This window comes from Salmo trutta, chromosome 12 (genome assembly GCF_901001165.1).
Source record: "Salmo trutta chromosome 12, fSalTru1.1, whole genome shotgun sequence".
Classification (NCBI taxonomy): Eukaryota; Metazoa; Chordata; class Actinopteri; order Salmoniformes; family Salmonidae; genus Salmo; species Salmo trutta.
Window position 1 is genome coordinate 95,568,372 of NC_042968.1, and position 11,327 is coordinate 95,579,698.

The window sequence follows — 11,327 nt, forward strand, 5'->3', positions numbered from 1 at the left end:
CAGGGAAACATGAATCAGTTTTACCTAATTTCTATCAACATGTTAAATGTGCAACCAGAGGAAAAAAACTCTAGACCACTTTTACTCCACACACAGAGATGCGTACAAAGCTCTCCCTCGCCCTCCATTTGGCAAATCTGACCATAACTCTATCCTCCTGATTCCTGCTTACAAGCCAAAATTAAAGCAGGAAGCACCAGTGACTCGGTCAATAAAAAAGTGATCAGATGAAGCAGATGCTAAACTACAGGACTGTTGTGCTAGCACAGACTGGAATATGTTTCGGGATTCTTCCGATGGCATTAAGGAGTACACCACATCAGTCACTGGCTTCATCAATAAGTGCATCGAGGACGTCGTACCCACAGTGACTATACGTACATACCCCGGACCAGAAGCCATGGATTACAGGCAACATTCACACTGAGCTAAAGGGTAGAGCTGCCACTTTCAAGGAGCTTATAAGAAATCCCGCTATGCCCCCCGACGAACTATCAATCAGGCAAAGCGTCAATACAGGACTAAGATCGAATCGTACTACACTGGCTCTGATGCTCGTCGGATGTGGCAGGACTTGCAAACTATTACCCCCAGATGGTAAGGGTAGGTAACAACACATCCGCCACGCTGATCCTCAACACGGGGGACCCTCAGGGGTGCGTGCTCATTCCCCTCCTGTACTCCCTGTTCACTCATGACTGCACTGCCAGGCACAACTCCAACACCATCATTAAGTTTGCTGATGACACAACAGTGGTAGGCCTGATCACCGACAATGAGGAGACAGCCTATAGGGAGGAGGTCAGAGACCTGGCTGTGTGGTGCCAGGACAACAACCTCTCAACATGATCAAGACAAAGGAGATGATTGTGGACTACAGGAAAAAGAGGACCAAACACACCCCCATTCTCATCGACGGGGCTGTAGTGGAGCAGGTTGAGAGCTTCAAGTTCCTTGGCGTCCACATCACCAACAAACTAACATGGTCCAAGCACACCAAGACAGTCGTAAAGAGGGCACGACAAAATCTATTCCCCCTCAGGAGACTGAAAAGACTTGGCATGGGTCCTCAGATCCTCAAAAGGTTTTACAGCTGCACCATTGAGAGCATCCTGATGGGTTGCCTGGTATGGCAACTGCTCGGGACTCTGACCGCAAGGCACTACAAAGGGTAGTGCGTACGTCCCAGTACATCACTGGGGCCAAGCTTCCTGCCATCCAGGACCTCTATATCAGGCGGTGTCAGAGGAAGGCCCTAATAATTGTCAAAGACTCCAGCCACCCTAGTCATAGATTGTTCTCTCTGCTACCACACAGCAAGCGGTGCTGAAGTGCCAAGTCTAGGTCCAAGAGGCTTCTAAACAGCTTCTACCCCTTAAGCCATAAGTCTCCTGAACAGCTAATCAAATGGCTAATTTGCATTGCCCCCCCCCCCTACGCTGCTGCTACTCTCTGTTATTATCTATGAATAGTCACTTTACTTCTACCTACATGTACATATTACCTGAATTACCTCGATAACCGGTGCCCCTGCACATTGACTCTGTACCGGTACCCCCTGTATATAGCCTCCACATTGATTCTGTACCGGTACCCCCTGTATATAGCCTCCACATTGACTCTGTACCGGTACCCCCTGTATATAGCCTCCACATTGACTCTGTACTGGTACCCCCTGTATATAGCCTCCACATGGACTCTGTACCGGTACCCCCCTGTATATAGCCTCCACATTGACTCTGTACCGGTACCCCCTGTATAAAGCCTTCACATTGACTCTGTACCGGTACCCCCTGTATATAGCCTCCACATTGACTCTGTACCGGTACCCTCTGTATATAGCCTTCACATTGACTCTGTACCGGTACCCCCTGTATATAGCCTCCACTTTGACTCTGTACCGGTACCCCCTGTATATAGCCTCCACATTGACTCTGTACCGGTACCCCCTGTATATAGCCTCCACATTGACTCTGTACCGGTACCCCCTGTATCAAATCAAATCAAATTTATTTATATAGCCCTTCGTACATCAGCTGAAATCTCAAAGTGCTGTACAGAAACCCAGCCTAAAACCCCAAACAGCAAGCAATGCATGTGAAAGAAGCACGGTGGCTGGGAAAAACTCCCTAGGAAAAACTCCTGAGAAAGGCCAAAAACCTAGGAAGAAACCTAGAGAGGAACCAGGCTATGAGGGGTGGCCAGTCCTCTTCTGGCTGTGCCGGGTGGATATTATAACAGAACATGGTCAAGATGTTAAAATGTTCGTAAATGACCAGCATGGTCAAATAATAATAATCATAGTAGTTGTCGAGGGTGCAACAAGCACGTCCGGTGAACAGGTCAGGGTTCCGTAGCCGCAGGCAGAACAGTTGAAACTGGAGCAGCAGCATGGCCAGGTGGACTGGGGACAGCAAGGAGTCATCATGCCAGGTAGTCCTGAGGCATGGTCCTTTCCGAGAGAAAGAAAGAAAGAGAGAAAGAGAGAATTAGAGAGAGCATATTGACATTCACACAGGACACCGGATAAGACAAGAGAATACTCCAGATGTAACAGACTGACCCTAGCCCCCCGACACATAAACTACTGCAGCATAAATACTGGAGGCTGAGACAGGAGGGATCAGAAGACACTGTGGCCCCATCCGATGATACCCCCGGACAGGGCCAAACAGGCAGGATATAACCCCACCCACTATGCCAAAGCACAGCCCCCACACCACTAGAGGGATATCTACAACCACCAACTTACCGTCCGAAGACAAGGCCGAGTATAGCCTACAAAGATCTCCGCCACGGCACAACCCAAGGGGGGGGCGCCAACCCAGACAGGAAGACCACGTCAGTGGCTCAACCTACTCAAGTGACGCACCCCTCCCATGGACGGCATGGAAGAACACCAGTAAGTCAGTGACTCAGCCCCTGTAAAAGGGTTAGAGGCAGAGAATCCCAGTGGGAAGAGGGGAACCGACAAGGCAGAGACAGCAAGGGTGGTTCGTTGCTCCAGCCTTTCCGTTCACCTTCACACTCCTGGGCCAGACTATACTTAATCATAGGACCTACTGAAGAGATAAATCTTCAGTAAAGACTTAAAGGTTGAGACTGAGTCTGCGTCTCTCACATGGGTAGGCAGACCATTCCATAAAAATGGAGCTCTATAGGAGAAAGCCCTACCTCCAGCCGTTTGCTTAGAAATTCTAGGGACAATTAGGAGGCCTGCGTCTTGTGACCGTAGCGTACGTGTAGGTATGTACGGCAGGACCAAATCGGAAAGATAGGTAGGAGCAAGCCCATGTAATGCTTTGTAGGTTAGCAGTAAAACCTTGAAATCAGCCCTTGCCTTAACAGGAAGCCAGTGTAGGGAGGCTAGCACTGGAGTAATATGATCAAATTTTTTGGTTCTAGTCAGGATTCTAGCAGCCGTATTTAGCACTAACTGAAGTTTGTTTAGTGCTTTATCCGGGTAGCCGGAAAGTAGAGCATTGCAGTAGTCAAGCCTAGAAGTAACAAAAGCATGGATTAATTTTTCTGCGTCATTTTTGAACAGAAAGTTTCTGATTTTTGCAATGTTACGTAGATGGAAAAAAGCTGTCCTTGAAGCAGTCTTGATATGTTCTTCAAAAGAGAGATCAGGGTCCAGAGTAACGCCGAGGTCCTTCACAGTTTTATTTGAGACAACTGTACAACCATCCAGATTAATTGTCAGATTCAACAGAAGATCTCTTTGTTTCTTGGGACCTAGGACAAGCATCTCTGTTTTGTCCGAGTTTAAAAGTAGAAAATTTGCAGCCATCCACTTCCTTATGTCTGAAACACAGGCTTCTAGCGAGGGCAATTTTGGGGCTTCACCATGTTTCATTGAAATGTACAGCTGTGTGTCGTCCGCATAGCAGTGAAATTTAACATTATGTTTTCGAATGACATCCCCAAGAGGTAAAATATATAGTGAAAACAATAGTGGTCCTAGAACGGAACCTTGAGGAACACCGAAATTTACAATTGATTTGTCAGAGGACGAACCATTCACAGAGACAAACTGATATCTTTCCGACAGATAAGATCTAAACCAGGCCAGAACTTGTCCATGTAGACCAATTTGGGTTTCCAATCTCTCCAAAAGAATGTGGTGATCGATGGTATCAAAAGCGGCACTAAGATCTAGGAGCATGAGGACAGATGCAGAGCCTCGGTCTGACGTCATTAAAAGGTCATTTACCACCTTCACAAGTGCAGTCTCAGTGCTATGATGGGGTCTAAAACCAGACTGAAGCGTTTCGTATACATTGTTTGTCTTCAGGAAGGCAGTGAGTTGCTGCGCAACAACTTTTTCTAAAATTTTTGAGAGGAATGGAAGATTCGATATAGGCCGATAGTTTTTTATAATTTCTGGGTCAAGATTCGGCTTTTTCAAGAGAGGCTTTATTACTGCCACTTTTAGTGAGCTTGGTACACATCCGGTGGATAGAGAGCCGTTTATTATGTTCAACATAGGAGGGCCAAGCACAGGAAGCAGCTCTTTCAGTAGTTTAGTTGGAATAGGGTCCAGTATGCAGCTTGAGGGTTTGGAGGCCATGATTATTTTCATCATTATGTCAAGAGATATAGTACTAAAACACTTTAGTATCTCCCTTGATCCTAGGTCCTGGCAGAGTTGTGCAGACTCAGGACAATGGAGCCCTGGAGGAATACCCAGATTTAAAGAGGAGTCCGTAATTTGCTTTCTAATGATCATGATCTTTTCCTCAAAGAAGTTCATAAATTTATTACTGCTGAAGTGAAAGCCATCCTCCATTTGCGAATGCTGCTTTTTAGTTAGCTTTGCGACAGTGTCAAAAAGAAATTTCGGATTGTTCTTATTTTCCTCAATTAAGTTGGAAAAATAGGATGATCGTGCAGCAGTGAGGGCTCTTCGATACTGCACGGTACTGTCTTTCCAAGCTAGTCGGAAGACTTCCAGTTTAGTGTGGCGCCATTTCCGTTCCAATTTTCTGGAAGCTTGCTTCAGAGCTCGTGTATTTTCTGTATACCAGGGAGCTAGTTTCTTATGACAGATGTTTTTAATTTTTAGGGGTGCAACTGCATCTAGGGTATTGCGCAAGGTTAAATTGAGTTCCTCGGTTAGGTGGTTAACTGATTCTTGTCCTCTGACGTCCTTGGGTAGGCAGAGGGAGTCTGGAAGGGCATCAAGGAATCTTTGGGTTGTCTGAGAATTTATAGCACGACTTTTAATCTTCCTTGGTTGGGGTCTGAGCAGATTATTTGTTGCAATTGTAAACGCAATAAAATGGTGGTCCGATAATCCAGGATTATGAGGAAAAACATTAAGATCCACAACATTTATTCCATGGGACAAAACTAGGTCCAGAGTATGACTGTGGCAGTGAGTAGGTCCAGAGACATGTTGGACAAAACCCACTGAGTCGACGATGGCTCCGAAAGCCTTTTGGAGTGGGTCTGTGGACTTTTCCATGTGAATGTTAAAGTCACCAAAAATTAGAATATTATCTGCTATGACTACAAGATCCGATAGGAATTCAGGGAACTCAGTAAGGAACACTGCATATGGCCCAGGAGGCCTGTAAACAGTAGCTATAAAAAGTGATTGAGTAGGCTGCATAGATTTCATGACTAGAAGCTCAAAAGACGAAAACGTCATTGTTTTTTTTTTGTAAATTGAAATTTGCTATCGTAAATGTTAGCAACACCTCCGCCTTTGCCGGATGCACGGGGGGTATGGTCACTAGTGTAAACAGGGGGTGAGGCCTCATTTAGCACAGTAAATTCATCAGGCTTAAGCCATGTTTCAGTCAGGCCAATCACATCAAGATTATGATCAGTGATTAGTTCATTGACTATAACTGCCTTGGAAGTGAGGGATCTAACATTAAGTAACCCAATTTTGAGATGTGAAGTATCACAATCTCTTTCAATAATGGCAGGAATGGAGGAGGTCTTTATACTAGTAAGATTACTGAAGCGAACACCGCCATTTTTAATTTTGCCCAACCTAGATCGAGGCACAGACACGGTCTCAATGGGGAAAGCTGAGCTGACTACGCTAACTGTGCTAGTGGCAGACTCCACTAAGCTGGCAGGCTGGCTAACAGCCTGTTGCCTGGCCTGCACCCTATTTCATTGTGGAGCTAGAGGAGTTAGAGCCCTGTCTATGTTCGTAGATAAGATGAGAGCACCCCTCCAGCTAGGATGGAGTCCGTCACTCCTCAGCAGGCCAGGCTTGGTCCTGTTTGTGGGTGAATTCCAGAAAGAGGGCCAGTTATCTACAAATTCTATCTTTTGGGAGGGGCAGAAAACAGTTTTCATCCAGCGATTGAGTTGTGAGACTCTGCTGTAGAGCTCATCACTCCCCCTAACTGGGAGGGGGCCAGAGACAATTAATCGATGCCGACACATCTTTCTAGCTGATTTACATGCTGAAGCTATGTTGCGCTTGGTGACCTCTGACTGTTTCATCCTAACATCGTTGGTGCCGACGTGGATAACAATATCTCTATACTCTCTACACTCGCCAGTTTTAGCTTTAGCCAGCACCGTCTTTAGATTAGCCTTAACGTCGGTAGCCCTGCCCCCTGGTAAACAGTGTATGATCGCTGGATGATTAGTTTTAAGTCTAATACTGCGGGTAATGGAGTCGCCAATGGCTAGGGTTTTCAATTTGTCAGAGCTAATGGTGGGAGCCGTCGGCGTCTCAGACCCCACAACGGGAGGAGCAGAGACCAGAGAAGTCTCGGCCTCCGACTCCGACTCGCTTAACGGGGAGAACCGGTTGAAAGTTTCTGTCGGCTGAATAAGCGACACCGGTTGAGCATTCCTACAGCGTTTCCCTCCAGACGCCATGAGAAAGATGTCCGGCTGCGGGGACCGTGCGAGGGGGTTTATACTAACGTTACTATCTGTACTTGCTGGTGGCACAGACGCTGTTTCATCCTTTCCTACACTGAAATGACCCTTGCCTAACGATTGCGTCTGAAGCTGGGCTTGCAGCACAGCTATCCTTGCCGTAAGGCGATCGTTCTCCTGTATATTATGAGTACAACGGCTGCAATTAGAAGGCATCATGTTAATGTTACTTAGCTTCGGCTGTTTGAAGTCCTGACGAACCATGTCCAGATAAAACCTCCGGGGTAGGAAAGTTGAATGAAAAAAAAAAAGTTGAGTGAGGGAAAAAGTAAAAATATACGGTAATGAAAAAGTAAAAACCGTCAGGTAGCAAGGTAAAAACGGCAACAAAAACGCACAGCAGCGTAAACAAGTCTGCAAGTGTATAGCCTCCACAAGTATATAATCAAATCAAATCAAATTTATTTATATAGCCCTTCGTACATCAGCTGAAATCTCAAAGTGCTGTACAGAAACCCAGCCTAAAACCCCAAACAGCAAGCAATGCATGTGAAAGAAGCACGGTGGCTGGGAAAAACTCCCTAGGAAAAACTCCTGAGAAAGGCCAAAAACCTAGGAAGAAACCTAGAGAGGAACCAGGCTATGAGGGGTGGCCAGTCCTCTTCTGGCTGTGCCGGGTGGATATTATAACAGAACATGGTCAAGATGTTAAAATGTTCGTAAATGACCAGCATGGTCAAATAATAATAATCATAGTAATTGTCGAGGGTGCAACAAGCACGTCCGGTGAACAGGTCAGGGTTCCGTAGCCGCAGGCAGAACAGTTGAAACTGGAGCAGCAGCATGGCCAGGTGGACTGGGGACAGCAAGGAGTCATCATGCCAGGTAGTCCTAGGGCTCAGGTCCTCCGAGAGAAAGAAAGAAAGAAAGAGAGAATTAGAGAGAGCATATTTACATTCACACAGGACACCGGATAAGACAAGAGAATACTCCAGATGTAACAGACTGACCCTAGCCCCCCGACACATAAACTACTGCAGCATAAATACTGGAGGCTGAGACAGGAGGGATCAGAAGACACTGTGGCCCCATCCGATGATACCCCCGGACAGGGCCAAACAGGCAGGATATAACCCCACCCACTTTGCCAAAGCACAGCCCCCACACCACTAGAGGGATATCTACAACCACCAACTTACCGTCCGAAGACAAGGCCGAGTATAGCCCACAAAGATGTCCGCCACGGCACAACCCAAGGGGGGGGCGCCAACCCAGACAGGAAGACCACGTCAGTGGGTCAACCTACTCAAGTGACGCACCCCTCCCATGGACGGCATGGAAGAACACCAGTAAGTCAGTGACTCAGCCCCTGTAAAAGGGTTAGAGGCAGAGAATCCCAGTGGGAAGAGGGGAACCGACAAGGCAGAGACAGCAAGGGCGGTTCGTTGCTCCAGCCTTTCCGTTCACCTTCACACTCCTGGGCCAGACTATACTTAATCATAGGACCTACTGAAGAGATAAGTCTTCAGTAAAGACTTAAAGGTTGAGACTGAGTCTGCGTCTCTCACATGGGTAGGCAGACCATTCCATAAAAATGGAGCTCTATAGGAGAAAGCCCTACCTCCAGCCGTTTGCTTAGAAATTCTAGGGACAATTAGGAGGCCTGCGTCTTGTGACCGTAGCGTACGTGTAGGTATGTACGGCAGGACCAAATCGGAAAGATAGGTAGGAGCAAGCCCATGTAATGCTTTGTAGGTTAGCAGTAAAACCTTGAAATCAGCCCTTGCCTTAACAGGAAGCCAGTGTAGGGAAGCTAGCACTGGAGTAATATGATCAAATTTTTTGGTTCTAGTCAGGATTCTAGCAGCCGTATTTAGCACTAACTGAAGTTTGTTTAGTGCTTTATCCGGGTAGCCGGAAAGTAGAGCATTGCAGTAGTCGAGCCTAGAAGTAACAAAAGCATGGATTAATTTTTCTGCGTCATTTTTGGACAGAAAGTTTCAGATTTTTGCAATGTTACGTAGATGGAAAAAAGCTGTCCGTGAAGCAGTCTTGATATGTTCTTCAAAAGAGAGATCAGGGTCCAGAGTAACGCCGAGGTCCTTCACAGTTTTATTTGAGACGACTGTACAACCATCCAGATTAATTGTCAGATTCAACAGAAGATCTCTTTGTTTCTTGGGACCTAGGACAAGCATCTCTGTTTTGTCCGAGTTTAAAAGTAGAAAATTTGCAGCCATCCACTTCCTTATGTCTGAAACACAGGCTTCTAGCGAGGGCAATTTTGGGGCTTCACCATGTTTCATTGAAATGTACAGCTGTGTGTCGTCCGCATAGCAGTGAAATTTAACATTATGTTTTCGAATGACATCCCCAAGAGGTAAAATATATAGTGAAAACAATAGTGGTCCTAGAACGGAACCTTGAGGAACACCGAAATTTACAATTGATTTGTCAGAGGACGAACCATTCACAGAGACAAACTGATATCTTTCCGACAGATAAGATCTAAACCAGGCCAGAACTTGTCCATGTAGACCAATTTGGGTTTCCAATCTCTCCAAAAGAATGTGGTGATCGATGGTATCAAAAGCGGCACTAAGATCTAGGAGCATGAGGACAGATGCAGAGCCTCGGTCTGACGTCATTAAAAGGTCATTTACCACCTTCACAAGTGCAGTCTCAGTGCTATGATGGGGTCTAAAACCAGACTGAAGCGTTTCGTATACATTGTTTGTCTTCAGGAAGGCAGTGAGTTGCTGCGCAACAACTTTTTCAAAAATTTTTGAGAGGAATGGAAGATTCGATATAGGCCGATAGTTTTTTATAATTTCTGGGTCAAGATTCGGCTTTTTCAAGAGAGGCTTTATTACTGCCACTTTTAGTGAGCTTGGTACACATCCGGTGGATAGAGAGCCGTTTATTATGTTCAACATAGGAGGGCCAAGCACAGGAAGCAGCTCTTTCAGTAGTTTAGTTGGAATAGGGTCCAGTATGCAGCTTGAGGGTTTGGAGGCCATGATTATTTTCATCATTGTGTCAAGAGATATAGTACTAAAACACTTTAGTATCTCCCTTGAGCCAAGGTCCTGGCAGAGTTGTGCAGACTCTGGACAATGAAGCCCTGGAGGAATACCCAGATTTAAAGAGGAGTCCGTAATTTGCTTTCTAATGATCATGATCTTTTCCTCAAAAAAGTTCATAAATTTATTACTGCTGAAGTGAAAGCCATCCTCCATTTGCGAATGCTGCTTTTTAGTTAGCTTTGCGACAGTGTCAAAAAGAAATTTCGGATTGTTCTTATTTTCCTCAATTAAGTTAGAAAAATAGGATGATCGTGCAGCAGTGAGGGCTCTTCGATACTGCACGGTACTGTCTTTCCAAGCTAGTCGGAAGACTTCCAGTTTAGTGTGGCGCCATTTCCGTTCCAATTTTCTGGAAGCTTGCTTCAGAGCTCGTGTATTTTCTGTATACCAGGGAGCTAGTTTCTTATGACAGATGTTTTTAATTTTTAGGGGTGCAACTGCATCTAGGGTATTGCGCAAGGTTGAATTGAGTTCCTCGGTTAGGTGGTTAACTGATTCTTGTCCTCTGACGTCCTTGGGTAGGCAGAGGGAGTCTGGAAGGGCATCAAGGAATCTTTGGGTTGTCTGAGAATTTATAGCACGACTTTTAATCTTCCTTGGTTGGGGTCTGAGCAGATTATTTGTTGCAATTGTAAACGCAATAAAACGCAATATAGCCTCCACATTGACTCTGTACCGGTACCCCTTGTATATAGCCTCCACATTGACTCTGTACCAGTACTCCTTGTATATAGCCTCCACATTGACTCTGTACTGGTACCCCCTGTATATAGTCTCCACATTGACTCTGTACCGGTACCCCTTGTATATAGCCTCCACATTGACTCTGTACTGGTACCCCTTGTATATAGCCTCCACATTGACTCTGTACTGGTACCCCCTGTATATAGTCTCCACATTGACTCTGTACTGGTACCCCCTGTATATAGCCTCCACATTGACTCTGTACCGGTACCCCCTGTATATAGCCTCCACATTGACTCTGTACCGGTACCCCCTGTATATAGCCTCCACATTGACTCGATACCGGTACCCCCTGTATATATCCTCCACATTGACTCTGTACCGGTACCCCCTGTATATAGCCTCCACATTGACTCTGTACCGGTACCCCCTGTATATAGCCTCCACATTGACTCTGTACCGGTACCCCCTGTATATAGCCTCCACATTGACTCTGTACTGGTACCCCTTGTATATAGCCTCCACATTGACTCTGTACCAGTACTCCTTGTATATAGCCTCCACATTGACTCTGTACTGGTACCCCCTGTATATAGCCTCCACATTGACTCTGTACCGGTACCCCCTGTATATAGCCTCCACATTGACTCTGTACCGTAACACCCTGTATATAGTCTAGCTATTGACTGTACGTTTGTT